Source organism: Pocillopora verrucosa, chromosome 12, assembly GCF_036669915.1.
Source record: "Pocillopora verrucosa isolate sample1 chromosome 12, ASM3666991v2, whole genome shotgun sequence".
Classification (NCBI taxonomy): domain Eukaryota; kingdom Metazoa; phylum Cnidaria; class Anthozoa; order Scleractinia; family Pocilloporidae; genus Pocillopora; species Pocillopora verrucosa.
Genome location: NC_089323.1, coordinates 9,156,666 through 9,176,665, shown reverse-complemented (window position 1 = coordinate 9,176,665; position 20,000 = coordinate 9,156,666). Strand labels below are relative to the sequence as shown.

Genomic DNA, 20,000 nt, shown 5'->3' with positions numbered 1-20,000 from the left:
GCCATTTTTATACATAAACTCAGCAAACTCACTTGAAACAAATTGTGGCCCATTATCTGATACCAACTCCTCGGGCAAACCATGTTGGGCAAATATAAGACGCAACTCATTTATGGTTTTCTCTGTGGTGATTGAGGTCATGTGCTTAACCTCTATCCATTTTGAAAAACTATCAACCACCACAAAAAAAAAATCACTCCCTTTCTGACAAAAATCAACATGAGTACGCTGAAAGGGTCACGTGGCCCATTTCCAGGGTATCAATGGGGCACAAGGTGGAGAGGTCCGCACATCCTGACACACCGAGCATAGTTTAATCTTTTGTTCAATTTCCTCATCCATCTTGGGCCACCAAACACAGGTGCGTGCTATTGCTTTCATTGCACAAATGCCTGGGTGCTCCCAATGCAACTCCTCCAACATCTTTTCCCTAAATACTGGGGGAATGATCACCCTGGAACCCCAGAGAATGCAATTTTGTTCGCAAGAAAGTTCATGTCGACGGGTGTAATAGGGTTTTAAATCTCCATCACAAACCTCTGGCCACCCCACCATGACCCAATCAAGTACCTTGCTTAACCCTGGATCCATTTTTGCTTGAAAGATTTTTGGGGATGACTTGACCCCATAGGGCAATTTCTGGTAGGAATAAAGGCCTTTATGAGTGGTAATTGTCAAGTACTCTTGACTTTCTTTGTCAACATTCAGCTGGGCATAGGCATGTGATAGATCAAGCTTACTAAATACCTTGGAGCCAACCAGAGCAGCATACAAATCCTGAGTAGTAGGTAAAACATATTGCTCATCTTCAACTGACTGATTGATAGCGGATTTGTAGTCTCCACATATTCTGACAGTGTTATCAGCCTTTGGCACTACCACAATTGGGCTAGCCCAAAGTGACCTGTCAACTTTCTTAATAACACCATGCTTTTCTAGTTTGTCTAACTCTTTTTCGACTTGCTCTTTTAAAGCGTATGGAACCCTACGCGCTTTCACGAATACAGGTTTTGCATCGCCTCTCATAGTAATATGGGCCTCAAGGCCCGTCATACCTTTGTAACTCTCAGTAAACAATTCGCTATGTTTACATAGCAACTCATTCAGTTGACCATCAGCACTCCTAGGGTCTCCCTTGGGAATACAAAATATCTCACCCCACTCAAACTTAATGTGCCGCAGCCAGTTTTTACCAAGTAAAGTAGGTTTTGCATCATAATTGGCTACAAGAATGGGTAGAGAGTATTGTTTACCCTTATACACTATGCCACACTGCATTTCCCCTGACACATCAAGTAATTCACCCGTGTATGTCTTAAGTGTTACTTTAGAAGGAGACAGAGGCTTGTCTGCAAACCTCTCTAGATATTCACTTCTACTCATTATTGAGAAATCTGCAGTTGTGTCTAACTCCATCATACACAGTTTACCATTGATTTCCATTTCTACAGTGTACCTATTGCAATTAGGCTTGTTTTGGTCAAGCGAATTCAGATAATAAATTCCTAATTCCTCATCCTCACACTCATCATTGCCTGATTCTGAAGCCTGTACACTATGAATTTTACCCTTTTTCTTTTCATCCTTACTGCGACAAACAGAAGCTAAATGCCCAATCTTGGAGCACTTGTAGCATTTTGCTGACTTAAATTTACAAGACTGACCTGAATGATTACCCCCACACCTAGGACATGACAATTGTTCAGTGTTCTTCTTTTCAGTGTTTTTACTTCCTTGTTCTGTCAACCTGTTTACTTGAACAGTTTCACTGCGTGAAGGGTGAAATTCTTGGGTGTTCCTGTCTGCCATCTCCATGGTCTTGGCAATACTGCAAGCCTTTTCAAATGTGAGGTCATCTGTGTTCAGTAGTTTGTTTTGTATCTTCGGATTGTTCAGTCCGCATACGAATCGGTCACGTAACGCCCGATTGAGGAATTCACCATAATTACAGTGGACCGCCAATCTCTTCAAAGCCAGCACATAATCGCTAACTGATTCTTCGGATTTTTGATTTCGCGTGCCAAAGTGAAAAATTTGTGCGATTTCCAGGGGCTTCAGGTTGTAGTGTTTCTCCAAGACTTCCACAATGTTAGTGAATGATACGTCCTCCGGTTTAGTGGGCGCCAATAAGTTGCTGAGGGTTGTGTATACCTCCGGCCCCACTTCTGTCAGGAAAATGGCACGTTTCCTGTTCACTAGCACAAGGTTGGTGGCAACGCTTCCCTCTCCTGTTGTCGTTACAATGTTGTTGGCTGTAAGGAACATTTCCATCCTCTCGACGTAGGCACTAAACGTTTCACGTGCGACGTTGAACTCGCCAACACGTCCAAATAATCCACTCGCACTAGTGCTGGCCATCTTCTATGCCACAACACACACAGCGTTGTCCAAAGACCTTGCACTTTTGAATGACGTGGAAAAACGACCGATCCTCGTCGCCAAAATGTAATATATTGCTAGTGATATAAACCCACGAGGTCAAACAACATGGCCGCTTCAACACAACTTTATTCCAGCAATGTATTCTGGGTACATACACAGTAACCCTAGAGGGTACTTAATATATTACAAAACTGAGACCACGGTAGCAACTTTCCAGGACCCACATTAAATGCCCTCCACGCTCGTATTCCGTTCTCCTCATACTTGAAGTTGTTGAGTGAGCTTACACCATCCCATTTGACGTGCTGAGTGCTTGACGGGTTGAATGTAACATAACTAGCCTTAGCGCAAGATCCTGGACCAGACTCTATGGCTGTTTTGAGCTGAATTGCTGTTGTCACATCATTGCCCTCGTTTACATATCTTCCAATGTCTCCTTTAATAGTCACTGCTTGGCGGTCGCATATTCCTTTTCCACCTTGAGGATCGAAAAAGTCGTTCCGTTCAACGCCCACGCCAGCAATGTCGCCTGCAAATTTTGCTGAAACGATAGTGTATCCACTGTGGTAACAGCCGGCATTGTCTTGTTTATAAAACGCCCTTTGTAATTCCGGCATTTCCTTCTTCAGCGAAACAAGACAATCCTGCATTATCGATACCACTACAGCACTGTCTTGTAAACAGTTCTGAAAGACATGTACGAATGTTTGAGACTCAAACTGCTCGCCTTCTTCCGACTTCCTAATAGCAACTGTTATGTGCCATGGTAAACCGCGCTTAGCAAACCAGTCTGATTGCGGCTCTCGAAATTTTCGTGGCATAAATTTCATTGCCCAATCCTGCACTAGTAACACGTCGCATTTGCTCTTCATTTTAGCTAGAACAGAACATTTGACCTGATCTTGGTGAACGGAGCGCAACTGGTGGGCTTTCCAGCTCATGATATTATTTCTGGCCTGCTTAACAGCGTGTAGCATGTCCGATCTCTGCTCCTCGTTACAAACTGCACTTGAACACTCACTCTCCAAGATGCTTAGAACTTCTTGCAGCTGGCAACACTGTGCACATGTTTCGTTGTGTGAATGACTGCAGTGGCCTTGGAAGTCAGAGTCTGTTGAGTCACTTAAGGCGTAAGTCCTACAATGATCAGCAATGCTCGAAGACTCAACCACATGGACCTGAAACAAGCCGAAGACAACAAAAACGTAAACAATTTCAATCACCGCATTTCCTCCAATAAGCGAGCTCCTCTTAAGTAAATCGCCCTTGGAACAAGCGCCCAACCTCTATATTAGGAGCCCCTTCCTGACTCGATCCAGCGCCCGGGCACTTAGCGGAGGAAATACAGTAATTATATCGACCTGGTCTTAACTACTATTTCTATAAAACAATTACATTGAAAAGGCCGACGGTCCCCCTTTGTTTGCAAAATGTATAAATATAACTTACAGGTTATCGACAATAATTCCTTCCTTAGTTACGCACGAGAGGACCTGGAACTAGTTCAAGTATCAATATTATGCATTTTCAAAGATTTGAACTTTAGGAAAATAATTTGCCTGTGTTGTTGCATCAACTTTCTGTCAGTTTTGCGCCTTTCTTTTGAAGTACTTCATAACAAACTGTGTAATGAAATAAATCAAATACCTTAGAGTCACTTTTCAGGTATTGCTTTGATGAGCGTAACTGTTGCTTCATTTCCCTGGCCCATACTTCTGTTTTTCCGCAATCAACCAGTTTATCGACCACTTTGTCCAGGTCATCAAATGCCTCTGCTCCTTGAGATGAAAAGTTATCAAGTCCTTGAAAAGACTTCCTAACAGACGCAGAACACTCATCTAGCACTCTATGCAGTGTTCGCCTGCTCATGGGCTCAAAACCTCTTTCACTGCAATATTGTTGGTACTGTTGAACAATACGCTCCGGAATCATCATTCTGATTACATTTGGTGTTTTAATAACCTCACCGGTTGATAACTTCAAAAGCCTTTCGCCAAATGGAACATCTTGAATCACATGTGAACTTGTGATAAATGAAATGAAATCTTCCAATTTTCCTTGGTCAACTTTCATTCTCCTGTTTTCTTGGCGAGGAATCAGTTCTGCTCTTCCATGAAGCAGGGTGTGGTGTCGCGCTATGTCAAAGCGGTAACTTGTCAGGGTTGGGATAAATTCTTGCACCTCTTTGAAAGACAACTTGTCAGCCAGGATTGAGAGTATTTTCCGACGGGTACTCCAGTGTTAAGCGTTCAAATAACTCTCGGCAAACACTTGAAGAAGCTCCACTTCCTTACAACTTTTCCCGCCAGTTGTTCTTCGATTCACTTCGCGCTCACATAATTCCCTCCACAAGCAATTCGAATCTTGAGGAGCAAGGACTTCCATTACTGCTGAAGCACACTGTTCAGCTTTTCTCAAATAACAGCGTTTAGTACGGCTTTGAGCTACATTCCATGGTACTGATAGTACGTGGCGGACTGGGCTGGTCTCACGAAGCTGTAGAAAGCGATTGAGCTGTTTCAGGGATTCACCTTGCACATAGTTTATGTCATCTTTGCTTTCTTGCGAATCGTCGTCTGGCACGTAAAGGCTCTCTCGTTTAGATCTACCTTCTTTGCATTCAATATCAGTGATCGGTACAGGAAGGGAAATATCAGTGTCAGCTTCATGATCGACCTGTAGTGCGAAAAAGTTAAAATATTTTCTATATACAATGAACAAAAGATTCGCCCACGATTCGTGGGCCAGTTCAACATTTCTAGTAAAGTTAGTGTTAAAACACCTATGACTTCCTTATATCATTCACGAACCCTGCTTCCGACTCTGGATTACCAAGTTTTCCAGTTAAACTGTAAATTAACGAAATTCTAATTAAGAGCTGTCTAATTTCGGCTGCCATGGACACATATCATAGGACAAGTAATTTAACAGTCCTCGACACATGCTTTTTTAGATTTCAAATGGTGTAATATAACGTATTTAGGTTTTGATGTACAAATTTCTTACTTCTGCAGATACACAATGGAGAGGGTTGGCCACCCATCCAATCTACATCCTCCTCTCTCCTGCCCCCTCGCCTGCCTCCCACCCACCCCCCCCCCGGCAAATAAAATAAAAATTAAAAAAAAGACCTTAAATATACTTTAAAGTGTGGGGAATAGATCAAGACGTAAACGACGTCATAATGATTTTGGAAAGTGAGTTTGTATGACTTTGTGAAGTGAAAGGATGAATGCTTATTGGGGGCCTGAAAAAACGTTTAGAGACGGGCTGACATGACAGAAAGACTATAAGGTCTCTGATAAGCGATATAACTGGGAAAGTGTCTTGCCACCGGTATTTCATATCATATAATAAAGCATGTGCATATACTCACCAGGTTTAACTTGTTCAAGGTTTCGGCGATCTCTGAAACTTCAGCGGTCATCTGGCATTTCTTAGGTGCTCTTTCCTTATACACACTAAGCATCTTTCTGCATTTTACGCAAATTCCTTTAGAAAAAACATAGTCAAACTCCCGTCAAAACTCCGAAATTACCGAAAGGCGCGTATTTTTAAACACAAAAGTCTGAAGTTTTGTCGACCCACAGAATAAAATAACAATCGAAAGTTGACTGCGCGATAAGAGGTGAGAAGAAGGGGGGAGTAGCATTGTGATTAGACTATCCTTTTTTTTTGTTTATTGTTTATATCTTTCTCAAGTGGCTTTTTGCGAAACGAAATTGAAATGTTTTAAACAAAGTAAATTAACCCCTACTAACCGAATTCCAGGTGCGTACTGTAAGTTACAGACCGTGAAACGAGGTTAGTAAGATATTCATTATGTCTCTGAGGTCAATCGGGCGCGCGGGAATGGAAACTAGTTGAAGTTTAGTGGGCCGCGCAAAATTGACCAATCACACCCTGTGTACGAACTGAGAGAGACTGATAAAAAATAGGAACTCATTGTATACATGTGGGTAGTGCTGTGCACGCGCTGCGGACCTGTTTGTTTACGGACACCGGCACTCACTCACTCACTCACTCACTCACTCACATACCTGGCGACAAAGTGGGTAGGGCACTATATAGTGCACACACTAATATAAGCGCAATCCCTAAAAAAATGAGAGGCATGAAATAAAGGTTGTTATAAAAAAATTGGATTGGACAACTGAATGAAGAGATAAGTAACGAAATGTCCTTCATCAACCTTACTTATTTCTCTCCGTCGTTTAAACAAATGATTCTTTCATATAATCTCAAGTCATCAGAATGAATAGACTAAAAATAATTCATTGGAGACAGTTTCTGTTTGGTAGAACATCAAGTAGTTGGTTGCTTACCTGAGCCCACAGGGACGAGCTGTTTTGAAAGCTCAAATATCTTCATGGATTGAAATAAATTTATTCCTTTTTCCAGTGCGGGTGCCTTCCTCAGCTCCTTGCAGTGACCAGAAACAACTTCCGGGATGGTGCAAAGATTACATGTCCTTCGCCAACCTAAACCTAAAGTGGCACGATGAACCGGACAGATAGTCATATTGGATAAATTCGCCGGTTTTTGAAAACATCCACATCTCGCCAAAATTAATTCTACCTCCGTTTCAATTCCGGAAAATTTCAACGACTTTTTGTGATTTTTGATATCCCTGTTACACCGCGTGAGAGGCGTGACGGAAGTTGAAGAACTTGTGCGTTTGTCTGCACCGCAAATCCCACCAACAATATTCAAGAACGAGCAAGACATCGCTGTTCTATGAAGTTCCCCGACAATAAACTCTGGTTTTAGATGCAATGTTTCACAGATAAAGATAGTTTTATTTATTTATTTAAAGAGCGATGCAATTTTCGTGAGAACAGGTACTTCTGATTGGCTATCAACGGCATAAAGCTTCTCATTCTTAATAAAATCAATTCTTATCGTTTCAGTTTGAATTGCTATCATGATATTTTCTTTTATTTTTACTTCAGCAAGTTAACTGGGGAACCTGGCACATCTTTGAGTAAGATATTTTAAAATAAGACTTATTGTAAATTAACAGATGTAAATATCTGTTTGTTACTGTACTAATTGTAGCGAAGTCGCTCGTGCGTGACACAGATTAGGGAGCGAGCCTGTGAGATTTAATTTCAGCTCGTGGTAATTTTGGTGTTTTATAGTTTGTTTTACCTGTGTAGACAATATTTAACATCAATATTTAACATCAATATATATTTTTAAAAGGTTAAAACCGCTTAGAAAGTAAAACCCTCATGTTTTATGTACAAACTTTGGCCGAGGAGTTAATTTATTCAATAGTGCATGGTTATGTAGATGTTGTAGATTTCAAAGGCGCTCAATTGGAATTTTATCGAATTTTGATCGGTGTTCATGCAAAAGTGCTACTAGATCCTAAAGATTTAAAACCGTAGACTTAAAAATCAATGACTGAATTGTCTTTGGTTACAATATCAGAAGATTTGAAGAACTACCGGTCAGCTTTTTTCGTCGCTGAGTTTGGATTATTTTACACCTTCGCGTAAATGAGAAAAGTGTGTCCTCTTAATCGGGTCTCAGTTCGCTCACAAATAAGCAGAGATAAAAATAATTCCGATGGTTTGACTAAGGAAGAATCAATGTATTCAATTATACTTAAGAAAGATTCACAGCTATGTAAACGTCTGTGTAGCGAGAAGCTGAAAAGTGTAAAATTTCGAGTTTCCGCTAGGTGAAATCCGAGTTTCCGGTAGGGTGCCCGTTTTTCGTGGTTTTCTGCCGTTATATGGAATATTTCAAAAAACTAACCTCATATCCTTCAGTTACTTACCTAGGCCTTCAAACTGACAAAGTATGAGCGAAATCGATTTTTTGACCGTGGCCACGATTTCTTTGATTTTTACTGACAATCACTCTTAAACCTTTTTATTTAGGTCGCGTAATCTTAAACCCGAAAACAAGGCCACGGAGGGATAAGACTTAAATCATGATCTCAGTTTTTTCAGTAAGGAAATGCTCAGATGTCAACAAAGTCATCAATATCTGAATCACCGGAGGAGTCTGAGCTGTCCATTTGCACATCATTATTCCTTTCTTCTCACCAATACCAGAAAATGCACTTGTTGTGTCACAACCTGTTGATGCATGGTAGGCTGGTAAGGACTTGGATATGAGAGGACCAGGGCTAGGTTGTAGAGAGTAAATGAGAATAAATCCTACCCTATCCTTTACTCCTGTTTTAAGCCACAGCTTTTCACATTCGACACCTAGGAAATGTTGGGCAACTGAATGAAAATTCTCTTATAGGTGTTGGCTGCATGTTTGGAATAAAGTAGATTTTGAGTATCTGCTTCTTCATGATCGGAACATGACGAGGGTACATCGAAGGAATATCCATAATTGATCAAAAAGCCACCCTACCATCTGAGAATTCTCCTGCTAGAACGACTTGTTAGTGTGATAATAGTTCTCATGCAAAGAACGGATAAAGAATGGGAAAGAAAGTTGGTTAGGCTCTACGTATTCTTTGGATTTGACATGAATTCTCCCCCATTGGAACTGACGTATTCTGGTGTGAATCTTTATCTCCATAGTGTGTGGTACTGGTCGAATATGAGGTCTACGCGGTTGCTGTCGTTCTGTCCTAACACCCGAGGTATAACTTCACAATATTTACCAGCCATTCCTTCAAATGTTGCAGCTCCTGCAGACTTAAGGGTTTGAATCAGTGCCATTGCATCAATGAGAACCGTTGTTTTTCTTGCTTAACACAGGCAACCGACTGAAGAGTCGATATCCTTCTCTAATATCGCCATCAGTGAGCTTTTTGTTGTCTCACGTACAATTCCATCAGGGTGAACAAGAGAGACAGGGACACAGCATAACTCGTAACTGAGGATTTCTTTAAGGTTTATTTCTCTTTTGGCAACAACAAGCAGTCGCCCAAATAAATCTTGATCTGTGCTTAGATTAATGACTTCCTCGTTTGACGCTATTAGAGACCTCTTGATAGTTGTCTCGAACTTCTCGATCGTCAGTTTGGAAAGAGGCTCCCCAAAGCTGACTTTATCACTGTCTAAGCTTGAGGTGATAAACCTAAGCATTCCCCGATGCCCTATGCTCAATGCATTTCTGAGACGATTTGCAACTTTTTCAGGTAGCACGACACCAGTCACAATGTTCCTAAGAGGTTCGATGTCAGCAGTGTCCTTATCTACCTTTAGATCAAATGGATTTTCATCATCCTAAGATGACAAGATCTTGAACATCCTTCTGGTCTCTCTTGATGCGCTTTGTAGTTGCTTCCTTGTAGGTACCCACCCGCTCATCATATAGATTGCACATTCCTTTCACCGATCTTGTGATGGCAGCTCGTTCATGGTTTGTCAGAAATCAACGTTCAACAGCACCGTCCTTCTTGGTCATCCCAACTAGGCCTCCTGTAGATTTGTTGTCACAATTTATGGATTGCTTAAGTGCCATGTCTGACTATACTTGATAGAAAGGTTGCTGTGAACGACTTACACTGTGTGATTGCCAGCTTTTTTGATATTTTGTCTCTTAGCAGGAGGCAAACTGAAAGCAACTTCTTCTGAATGGCTTTCTCATTCTGTAGAGAGAATTACTTCACTTAAATAACCATTTGCTTGAAAAATCTCTTGCACCAAAAGCTATATTGGCTTTGTTGTATATCGATAACTCTGTAATTGAGTAATATTTGTATTCATGAGGAGGAAATTACGTGTCAGCTTTGGTAGCATAGTGAACCTCAGCGATAAAATCTCATCCGTAACATAACTCTACTTACAGTTATACTAGATTTGCACACAGGTATTTTTCAAATCTAAACCACACAAAATTTAGCAGGCTTATCGTATTATCTTGTCGTAGATGAACAGAGCTATGAAAAGTCAAGAAGAAATCTTAATAACCTCAAATTCAAGGCATAACAATACGGTAAACCAAACAATGGAACAAACATGGCCAACACTAAATTGCCTCGTTTTCATGTATAAGATCACGAGACCTGGATAGAACCGTCTATTTGCCACATGTAAGGTAATCCAGGACAGTATTAGATTCTGAATGCCACGCTGTGGATTCCGCATTCCAGGTGCTGGATTCCTAACTCCAAAACACAAAAGATTCTAGATTTTAGTTTCTGGTTTGCCCCTAATTTTTGCATTTCGTTTTCTAGGAGTGACTTCAATGGTGGATTTCGCTATTGAAGGACATGTTTGTGAATGCATGTTTGTTTATTCATATTTCCATAACAACATTTGATATTTATGAGAAATGTATAACAGCAAACTAAGGGATAAATTTTTGTTGTAGAAATAAATACCTGTTGAGACTGTCCGTCTCTTAAATTCAATGTCCATTCATTCCACATCTTTTTAGGAACTCTGAAGAGGCGAGGTGGCATTTCTTCCATACAGGTTCCTCGAGGTTCTTCAAGTGATTTAACAGTAACAAAGAACTAATAGTTCAAATCATTACTTATCATTTTTAATTTGTAAATAGCTGTTGGACTTAAAAATTTTTCTTGTACAGCATAGCATTGTTCCCACTGGGAAAAGATGGCCAATTTTTTAAATATAAAAATGACTTGGAACTGCCAGGAAATCGGCTTGAAAAGATTTCACTATCATCTCAAATTACTTTTTAAACTTTCCTTTTAAACAAAAACCATGGTTTTGAGGTAAAAATTTAAACTGGAATATAATTTTAATACCATTCCGAGTAAATCGCGGACAGAAAAGCTTGTTTTCCTAGATGTAATTGGCGACGATGTTCGACGAGATTGCGCATAAAACTGTGTTTAACCAATTCCACTATACTTAAACCTTTGAAAAATCGCGAAAGATCTTCATTTACGCGGTAATTTTTGAAGAATCACAGATTCTCTTTTCTATACTTCCTTTTTTCTTTAAAAGGTTAGCCAAGTCATGTCGTATTACGTCAGCTATGAATCCTTCAGAGCAATGATTCTATAAGGTTTCAGATGGCCCGCCGCAATTTCCTTTTCTAAAAAATGTTCTTTCTTATCCTTATATCTTATCCTAGTTGGGATATGATGCCTTATGAAATCTTAAATTTGTTATTCCAAATGCCAAATATCAAAGAAAGCAGTTTACGTTTAAATGCCGAACATTCGACCTATAAATAGACCTCTCCTGGCTCCCATAAATATCCATATATAACTTTGTTCAAAGTTTATCACAACTGAAAACGTGTGGTCCGTCGCCCTGATAAGCTCACTCCTGCTAATCTTGGAAGCGACACCTCCCTTTCACTCTCCCCAGCTGCTCTCTCATCCTCTGGAGTTTTGATCTTCATCATCTCCATCATCTTCATCATCAGGTCACCATTAGCAAGCCTGCAGAGCCTCTCGTCCTCCTCAGACGTTGAGTGATGCTTGAACCCTTGGCAGTGAATCCCAAAACTAGGGTTAGAATGCAGTTGGGTGAGTTCCGATCACAGACATCGGGAGCGTACCTAAGAAGGTCACTTGTCTGGTTCAGCCACTGAAATTGTACTTTCTTTCCTAAAAAATTGCCTCCATCAACTTCTAATTGAACGTCTTGCAAGAGAGTAGCCAGCCAGAATGGCGAAATCTCTCTCCTGCGGTTATGTCTCACAGTAACGACATCCTTATTCTGGTAAACAGTTTGCACCCGCACAGTTCTACCCTGCAGTACGACCTTAGCATCTTCTATTTGGCAGGCTGTTGTTACGTCGTGGTAGTCTTCCGATAAGGCTGTGATGACAGAGGGACGCATACTGAGGGCATATGGAAGTGTGCCAGTCAACTCTTTCGTCTTTGAGGGGACGTTTGTGGGCGTACACCTTTTCCATATTCTCCGACAAACTCGTGCATTACGGCTTCTCGCCTTTCGTCCTCCTCTTTACTTCCTGTTCCCTCGCTGATTTGCCACTGCTTACTTGGTCGTCTCTTAATATTCGGAGGCTCACCCTTGATTATTTTCTCCGGATAAAATGAATTGGGCAACGCAACAAGCTCTTCTGAAAGCGTAGTTAGCCACGGTGGGCATGTCGTGCTCTGCTCTCATTCCTTTGAAAAAGCATTCCACACTCAATGTCGTCATACCTTCAAAACAGATTCTATCAAGAAGATGTTCATGTCCAATCTCTGTCACTGTGTTAACAAGACTGGTAAGTGATTCTAGCACAACGGGAACGACTGTCTTGTGGCTCGAGGAACTGTCAAGTCGGGATCATTTGTGTTCCGTTTGCCTCTGCTCTCAAAGCTTTATATTCGTGGTGATTGAGAAACGTAACTACTTCATCAACATGCTTGACATGACCTTCAAAGGTACCTGGTAGGTCTTCTTTTTTTGCTTTCGCGTCGATCTTAAACACATTGGCAAACTGGGCAAGCTTTTTTTTCAGAGGGATAAGGGCCTTTGCTGACTTCAGTATCCTTACTGATTTGTTGCTGGTGTCACAAATAAAAACAGTGTTTCTGTAGGCGCACAGAGAAGTTGGCATATTCCACCGGCTTTTGACACCATCGCAGTGGCCTACACTACCTCCACTGACTTTATGTGTGATCTCAGTTCCTCGAAATAAGTCTCCTTCCTTCAAGCTAAAGAGTGAGTGTTCTTTGCTAGAAGATACAAACACTGTCCCGCTTTCTGTAACTGCAATTCCTGTTGGGCCTGGAGTATTTGAAATTGTTTTAGTCTTCAATCCTCCGCGTACTTGACATACATTAACATTTGACCCATTTCCGTCTCCTACTAATAGGTGCTGCTCGTCGCGAGTTAAGGCTAACGAAATTTATAGAGTAGAGCTGTCAAATGACAGCAGTTCCTTTAACTCCCCGATGTAGTTAGTTTCCTCCTCCATAACATTGTTGATCGTGAAAACATTGCTAAGGCGAAAATCCGATACATAAAGTTCAAAGTTATCTTTTGTGGCTGCACATATGGCAAAAGGCGATTCCAAATCAGGTACATTTTCCTCTGAAACAGGGGAAAGATTGTGCACAGACACTTTGCGAATTCGTCTTATGGCGAAATCCTCTTCCTCACTTTGGCTTTCCTCGGTGTCTGGATCTTCTTGGCCAATCCTGGAAGCGTGGAAGAAAAGCGATCTTATATTTACCACTCTAATGGTACTATTCCCTTGATTGTAAACGTAAAGCTCCTCCTCCCTCACCACCACGCCAGCTGGGTTCTTAAATCTGGCCTTGCTTCCACGTCCATTAGTGTGCTCCGGCTCACCACCATCGGCGATTAAAGTGACATTCGTAGGGCAGTGCATGTCAATGATGAAAACTGCCTGAAGAAGTCGATCAGTTATAAAAAGCCTGCTGCGTTTTGGGTAGAATGTCAATCCTACCGGGTAGCTTAAAAGAGATAGCCCACTCTTCTTCTAGCGCTTGAATTCTAGTGCGGGCACTAATATAGTGCCCACTTTCTCGTCTGGAATGGAATCCTGGACCTCTTTTCGGTGGATCTCCAGTGCTGTCTCGACATCCCTGCGGTCTAAAATTCGAAGTGCTTTTAATGAAACGCATTTCTTTATCCCCTCATCTTCTCTGCGCAATAACAAGAGTAGCTTTACGTTTACGAGATAACCGTCAATGACGATCCAATCCAAGAATTCAGCGGAATGCACTGACTTGATGTTGTGGGGGCAATCGGGAATAGGGACTCGGTATGGGTACTTTTCTCTACCTGCAAGCATGGTACTCATAAAGGTCTTCTGTTTCGGATCGCAGTCAGTGGACCAAAGTAATGGCAGAAGTCTTGTGCATACTATGTTTTCTCTCAGACATTGCTCAAGCAAATAAATTGTAGATTTATAAGATAGAATTTCAGAATCAAACTGCGATGAAATACCGGTTTTTGAAAAATGTTTTAGGTACAGCCTCGTTTTCATGCCGACCAAAGCAATTCATATTGACTGGTTTGTACAGACCAGATAGTTAATTTTGCTGATGAACGACATTAGAAAGTAACAAGCAAAATGTAATAGTTGGCACTTCAAAATCTACAGTGGCTTTTCTATATTTTTTGAAATACTAAAGTGAAAGGACTTGAATAAATTGAAAATGGTTAAACATGAAAATTTGTGCGTAAATATGTTCCAAACAAACACATGGAAAAATCACTGAATTTTCCACATCGTAAGAAAAATATTTCAGAAAAAAGGCTTCAAAACGAAATATTTGAGAATTGAGTCCATCCACCGAAGTCACACTTTCTAACTCCGGGCTTTTGAAATTTAGATGAGCGTGGTGGTGTAGATAAGTTTGCCAAACTTCTGCGTTTACTACGGTAACAGCCGCTCCTGAATCCAACAAACTACAAAACTCATGCACTTCTATACTAATCATCACCGAAGAACTACCAGCTTTGAAAGGAAAGCGAACATTTCCATCACTATTTTCCAATCCTTTTCAAACCTGAAGGTGTGACGTCTGTTGATCGACTGTACTCAAAGTTGAACTTCTTTGACATCCAGTTCCCATCAAAAATGGGACATCAACAGATTTATGACATCACTAAAGTTTGAACTCTCACTGTCATCGTTAAGCTCTCCGACCACGATATCATTATAAAAAGGTTCCATGATAGCGGAGCTCGCAGAGCGTAGCCCCATAACTATACAAAATAGTAGTAACCCATCAAGCCGAAAAAATTTGGTTGTACGACCGTGCGACCGTACAAGGTGCTACTTTTAGCATGCGCGGCCAACTGTACCACGGGCACCATCTTAGCCATTACGTAATGGAAGGGCGAGGGAGAAGGTAATGCGCAGGCGCGATTGCGTGCGTAACTTGGATACCACATTAGTGTGCGCCAAGAGACACCGTCAGATGACGATAAAGTGCGCATACTCGAACGTCGAGCTGCAGTGTAGCGTACTGCGGGCACACGGTTAGGCATTGCACGAGGGCTTCACGTGAGCTAGCAGATGAAATTTGCCACCCGCTTTTTGAGCGGGAAATCAAACTGGTCAGGATGTAGTTGAACAGTAATTCTCAGTATTTTGCAATTTCTAAACAACTCGTAAGATAACAATACCGGCAGAGTTTAAGCTTTGTCAACCGGAGGAAATTGTTACTATTCAATTTCGTGGAGGGAGGGTTTTAATTGAAAATAGGCTGGATATAAAGAGACAGAGCGACCAAAGAAAGCAACAAGTAAACGGCGTAAAGCGAGTCCAGAAAATCGCGTAAGAAAGTTACAAAGGACGCCAAAATAGGCAGAATACGGCGAGAGGAACACGAAAGAGAACAATAAAGGGCATAAGTAAAAAGGCGAGTTTCTAGCGAAGAGCAACGCGAGAAGGAAATACAAGGTTGCTTCTGAAAACAGGGAGAAAAGAGGTCATCAACAAAGAGAAGCGAACTGCAAAGGATCCGCGAAAGAAGAGGAGGTAAGTCGTGTCCTATCTGGGTTTTCTCTTACGCTAAGACCCAGAAAAAAATTCAAACTTTTTTTTTACCAATCGTCGTTTGATACTAGCTTCAGTTTTTAATTCAACTGATCACGTTTTGGTTAAACATTAACTCTGGCATTCATCGCCTAAATACTCACGCCGGTTTATCGCTCGAATAATATTGCAAAGTGTTCGTAATCTTCAAATTATTTCTTGTCCTTTCCTTTGAAAGTTTAATACAGTCGTGATGTTATGGAAAAGAAGTTATCTTAAGTATTTTTTTTTGCAAAGAAAGTTTTCAAATGATATCGAACGGCGAGCGCAAGTTTCTACTTTTTTTTCTCTTCAGTTAATTATCGCAGGATTTACTCTATTCATTTGAAAAATTTGCGCTTTGCCAAAGATGTGTTGTTTTACCCTAAGAACGAAGTAATGGCCTTTCCCAAAATTAAAATAAAATGGGATTGAGTCAGCGATGTTTATGTTTACATTAAGTCTAACGCGGTTATTTGATTCTGACGATATTGTCATGTGAGAACCCGTCAAACATTTGAGAATCAAATTGCGGACCGCAAATGTGTGGTGCAAACAAACTCACGGGTAAAATGGAGATGGTTCTACAGCGGGATGAGTGAATTTAATTGTTTGGTTGTCGTACTCTTCAGCGCTATGTTTTCATGCTTTCTACTCGATTCGTTCGAACTTCAGGAAATGGTTTGTGCCACAAAACATGGAGCCACTTTCTCTTCGCTCAACATCTCGAGGCGTTGTGATGAACATGCTTGCGATACGAGAGGTTTTTTCCTTATGCTGGAAACTGAAGAATTAATCTCAAAAATTGGTATTCATCACTTTTTGCAAGAAGCGTCCGGGCTGTGATCGTGCAATTAAACGGGGTTCTGGCAATTTGACCTCACAAGCGCGCTGGTAAACACATGGTTCGCTTAAATAATTGTTGTTTACAGTTATCGAATTCGAGAGCAGTTTTTGAGTCTTTTTCTGTAACCTTCCTGGATATTTTCTGTTAAATTAATTGAGGTTTAGTCTCGGAATTTCATAAGCGATTATGAATGATAGATTCGTATCGGCACCATAATTTAAGGAAATTTTGTCGTATGTAGGTTGTGTCGCCCAATTGCCTTGTCGCCCCAGGTTATGTCGCCCCAACCGAAGTTACGTCGTCCTAACATCGGAGTTGTGTCGCCCCAACATATTAGTTGTGTCGCCCCAACATCAAAGTTGTGTCGCCCCATCATCAAAATTATGTCGCCCCATAGAAGTAAAGTATTAACTTTAGCTGACTCGCTTGCCGTTCTTTCAAAATTCACCTGTGTACTGCGAGCATGCTTAAAATGAAGTCATGTAACATTAACTAACCTTTCATTCGTGTTTTTATATCAAAAGGTGCTTTAGTAGAAGAAAGGGCAATAAAAAAACTTCACAAAACAAGCGTAAAGTTGGAGTGTCTCGACCGACCTCGACCGATAGCGATAGGATTATAGTACCCAGTTCCCCGCGCGCTGCTGATAACATTCTTTAGAATCAAATATCTCAGACCTGATGTCTTCTTCCTTGAGGAAGGGTAGAGCCATGACCTTTCGTATGAAAGCATGGGTGCCCCGATCCTCCCTGTACGAAACTTGGAGGCCAAGCTCTTACACCTAGAAAAATTAAAGGAAGAGGACTTGTTTTAAAGGAGCTACGTCGCCGTTCATTGAATTTGAAAAAAAAAATTGCCATGCTTTAGGCTATCGAATAAATGACTCAAAATATTGAGACGTAGCTCCTTTAAATTTATTTGAAAGTACACAACCAACAAACACACTCAGAGTCAATTGAATTCTGGCCTCAACGAACGGCGATATTTTTAAACTTTATACGGCATTAACAAATAATAAATAATAAATTGAATTGTAGCCTTCAAAAACAACTAATGACGATATTTTTTAGAGAAAACAAGAATTTACTAAATAATGGTAAGTGACACTAACCTTCCTCCACAGGGCTTGAGTCCAATGGAAGACGCACCCCAGTAGTTTGACGTCTGGGAGCAGTTGTCGAAGTACCTTCCATACTGCACACTCGAAGTCTAGCGTGACTTGTCGTAGCGCTGGGGATGGTAACAGCTCTAGCAGCTCTCGGAAAACAGCTCTGTAATCACGCTTCCGTTTGCCCGACATAAGGACAAACACCAACGGCACCTGCTTGACGTAGTCATCTGCCCTTACGAAGGCGTTGACTGTTAACAGCTGGGTAAACGGCTGACGGCACAGCTTAAAGGTCGCATCCACGTACCAGCTTTTTGCTCTGTTGAGTAGGTCGAGTTGGTGTCGTGTCGCGAAAATCAAATGACGGCGTCCATCAACCTAGTAAGAAAACGAATGCCATGATTAACCTACAGTAAACTGCCTTATAATGATTACAACATTGCTCCAGTCCGTTTAAAAGATTTTGTGTTGTGAAACTGTAAAACGGTTTAAAATTAAAAGGATGGTTTTAGGATTTAATAAGTAAATTCATCTATTGAGCAAACGGATTCCATAAAGATTTTGTGTTGTGAAATTGTAAAAACAATAAAAAACGGGTGGTTTTCGAAATAATAACTAGGTTAATCTATGCAGCAAACGCATGCCATAATTGAATTACTGTAAGCTGCTGTATAATGATCACAATACTGTTCCAGTCCGTTTGAAAGATTTGGTGTGGTGATGTTAAGTTATAAAATCAATTACTAACTGTTTCTCGAATAACCTTTTAGTTTGTTGAATAACTTATTTAGTTTTGTATGTGCTAATATAAGTGTTAACATTCATGTTACTTACTCAAACATCATTCCTGAAGAAGTTGTCGGGGACGTGCTCCAGTTCCAACTCGAACTCAAGGTCACGCGGTTCTGTGGGGCGGAGTTTCTGACGAAGGCGGTTCACGTTTCTGGCTAGATGCGCTGGTTTCGGTAGACCCGGACATGGAACATCGGGAAGCTCTTCCAGTAGGACCTGGTTTACTATGGCGGATGCGGGTTTAAAGTATTCGACCTCTGCCTCCTTACGTACGCGGGACACAATCTTCGCTGCAACCTCGGCGCAAAAACCTGCCCGTTGTGGTTGTGCTGCTGTCCGCCTGCGATGAACTGGCCACTAAGTTCAATAACAGTTGCTCTACAGGGGTTGATCTAATAAAACCAAAAAGAGATTTAGAATCAAATTCGATGGCAATTCAACAGAAACGTTATTCGTTTTCTGTTCGTTTGTGGTTTTTGTTCCCTGCGCGTTGTATTCCATAAGTCGTTTGAGTTAATCGATCGATGAATAGATTACAAACTAACTTCATAAGCGAAGTCACTTTTTACAAGCCGCTCGCTCAAGTTACATCGAGTTACATCGTAATAATCTTACAAACCTTTCCTTCGATCGATCGATAAATCTTACAGCAGTGTTATGTTTATGTTATAAGTCGATCGTTCGCGTAAATCGATCGAAGAATCTTACAAACTTTTACTTGATAAGCGAAGTTACGCGTTTGGGCGACGCAACTTTGATGTTGGGGCGACACAACTACGATGTTGGGGCGACACAACTCCGATGTTGGGGCGACAAGGCGATGGGGCGACACAACCTGACACCATTTTGTCAACATATTAACAGATTACAATTCGCGAACCACTTCTGTAACCTACTTGGATATTCTCTCTTGGAGTAATTGAGTCATACCCTCGGAATTTCATTAATAATTAAGAACAACAAATACGTATATATAGCACAAGTGAAGCAAATTTTAAACTTTCATACGATTGTAGGAAACTATTCTTAATTAACTCTCGATAAATTGGCCTGACATAACTTGATGATTATTTTATTATTTTGTAGCCCCAAAAGCCCGGCTAGTGACTCTGGAGGTACTGAACTTGATATATTTGATACACAAGGCACCCTTCAAGTAGAAAGGTTAGAATAAAATTGCTTTTATTACCATATATTGCACTCTGTTTACAAATGTAGATAATTACTTAAAAGATACTTATTATAGCTGTATTCAGAAGCATAGACATGTAGACAATATGCTTCTGCTTTATTTTATTGTAAGGGGTTTCTTTTTATGCAACATGTATCCATCCTTTAATTTCCTCCTTAACCTGCTTGCAAATAATTGAATTTTATGTTTGAATTCAAGATAAAACAGAAGTCTTGCAGAGTTCTCATTCGAGATGGAATTCAGGTGAGAACATCAGTAAACAAGTTAAAATC

At 40.8% G+C, this 20,000-nt stretch overlaps 1 long non-coding RNA gene and 1 pseudogene across 1 annotated transcript in view; one reads left to right on the top strand and one right to left on the bottom strand.

The window, feature by feature from the left end:
• LOC136277257 (uncharacterized) overlaps nt 1-338 on the bottom strand; it is a 3,537-nt pseudogene extending 3,199 nt beyond the window's left edge.
• Nucleotides 339-15,488: 15,150 nt separating this feature from the next.
• LOC131784432 (uncharacterized) overlaps nt 15,489-20,000 on the top strand; it is a 6,508-nt gene continuing 1,996 nt past the window's right edge. Inside the window, exons 1-3 of the long non-coding RNA XR_009340201.2 lie at nt 15,489-15,753; nt 19,623-19,700; nt 19,927-19,971. This is a non-coding gene — a long non-coding RNA (uncharacterized lncRNA). The remainder of the gene's footprint in view (nt 15,754-19,622; nt 19,701-19,926; nt 19,972-20,000) is intronic.